We start from the raw sequence: 2,120 nt of genomic DNA on the forward strand, positions 1-2,120 counted from the left end.
GGACAGAGGAGCCTGGTGGGCTGCAGTCCATGGGGTCGCTAAGAGTCGGACACGACTGAGCGACTTCACTTTCATTTTTCACTTTCATGCACTGGAGAAGGAAATGGCAACCCACTCCAGTGTTCTTGGCTGGAGAATCCCAGGGACGGCGGAACCTGGTGGGCTGCCATCTATGGATGTGGGGTCGTGCAGAGTTGGATACGACTGAAGCGACTTAGCAGCAGCAGTAAATATTTTGGGCTTTGCAGGCCATACGGTCTCTGTTGTAAATACTTAAATCTGACGTTGTAGCCTGAAAGAGCCCAAAGACAAAACATGGGCCTGGTTGTGTTCCAATAAAAGTTTACTGACAGACAGTGGGTTGAATTCAACCTTCAGGCCTTAGCTGGCTGAAAATAGTAGGTGTTCAATAAAAGTGAGGTCCCTTCTATCAGAGGAAGCTGAATTGGATGATAAAGAAGTTGAATAACATGTTCAACAAAAGTGGGGCTTGAGAACAGGCAGGAGGAAGAGGAAGGGGCTCAGCAGGTTTCCTCAAGAATGACTGGATTGTGCCACAGCGCATCTGCCCTGACACATAAGCAACACCAGCCACAGCTAGGCCTAACCTGAACACACTCTCTCCTACAGGGGTCTAGAAAGAGGCTGGAGAATATCCCGGCCCAGTAGATGCAGGCCGGCCACATGGCTGCATAGAGCAGGGATAGTCCTGGGCCAGGGCTGACCATCCTCCAAAATGGAAGTGCCCCCGCTGGGAGTCCTGACCAGAGGACAGTGGGTGGGGCAGGGGCTCTGAGCTGGACCCTTCCCCGTGCTACCTCGTCCTGGAAGTGAGCATCTTTGCTCATCCTTGCTTATGCTCTTGTGGACATTTTCTGGGTCCATGGGATGCTTTGGAGCTATTTCCTGAACGTATGAATACTTTCTATGCAGGAGCTCATGCCAACTCTCTCATCTAGGCTGATATTGCCAGGTCTTAACTTTAGTGGTCTCATATTTATAGCCTTTGTTTTGCAATCAGCAAAGGAGTCTTCTGTCCATTTGTCCTCAGCTGGGATCTGGAGCAAGATAAGAGCAAGATGAGAGCAAGGGCTGGGAGCTGGGAGGAGGCTCGAGCAAGGGCCCCCGGTCACAAGAAGGACTGAGTGAGTTTGGGAGGCAGAAGGAGATATGACTGATAGCTGGGTGTATTATTCACCCCTCGTGCAAGGATATGTGCTCAGCAACTGACTTGGCCCCAGGCTTTCACCTTTCACCTGCCCTTCTTGGCTATAGGAACAGAGGAAGATCATATTTCTGGAGCTGCTCATGGCCTAGGGGGCTGAAAGTGAAAGTGAAGTCGCTCAGTCGTGTCCGACTCTTTGCGACCCCATGGACTGCAGCCTACCAGGCTCCTCCCTCCACGGGATTCTCCAGGCAAGAGTGCTGGAGTGGGTTGCCATTTCCTTCTCCAGGGGATTTTCCCAACCCAGGGATCGAACCTGGGTCTCCTGCATTCCAGGCAGACGCTTTAACCTCTGAGCCACCAGAGAGTCTGGGAAATAAACAAAAAAAGAAGCCATTTAGGATTACATTTTTATTTGTCCCCCTGTATGTTTGGCTAGTTCCCATTATTCAGAATTGTCCTTGAATTTTAATCTGTTTTGTTTTTAATGACAGCAATATAGACCCTCAGAATTATCCCAAGTATCCTTCTCCTTCTGCTGCTGCTAAGTCGCTTCAGTCGTGTCCGACTCTGTGCGACCCCATAGACAGCAGCCCACCAGGCTCCCCCATCCCTGGGATTCTCCAGGCAAGAACACTGGAGTGGGTTGCCATTGCCTTCTCTGCCAAGTATCCTATTAGGTCATAAATGTGTTGAGATCAGCATGAGAATATCCCTCAGGGCCGCTCCAGTCTCCCTGCACTGAAAGCAGAGGGCCGCTGATGGTGGTGGTGTCCGCAAAGTGTGGCTAGGCTCTGGCAGTGGAGCCCTTTGTGACCCAGGCATGGGGTCCAGGTAGGAGAACCCGGCTTCTGGACTTGGTGAAGGAAGACCTGTCATCTTTCCTGAGACACAGCAGGCTGCATCACCTTTTTATCTCTCTCACTTGGCAAAGTGGGCTTTCTTAGTCCGAAGC

The 2,120-nt window shown here is 51.1% G+C and overlaps 1 non-coding gene across 1 annotated transcript; it reads right to left on the reverse strand.

The window, feature by feature from the left end:
• Nucleotides 1–1,460: 1,460 nt before the first annotated feature.
• Nucleotides 1,461–1,532, reverse strand: TRNAS-GGA (transfer RNA serine (anticodon GGA)). Its single transcript has one exon. It is a non-coding gene; the product is annotated as a tRNA-Ser (tRNA).
• Nucleotides 1,533–2,120: the final 588 nt, after the last annotated feature.

Source organism: Budorcas taxicolor, chromosome 5 (genome assembly GCF_023091745.1).
Source record: "Budorcas taxicolor isolate Tak-1 chromosome 5, Takin1.1, whole genome shotgun sequence".
Classification (NCBI taxonomy): domain Eukaryota; kingdom Metazoa; phylum Chordata; class Mammalia; order Artiodactyla; family Bovidae; genus Budorcas; species Budorcas taxicolor.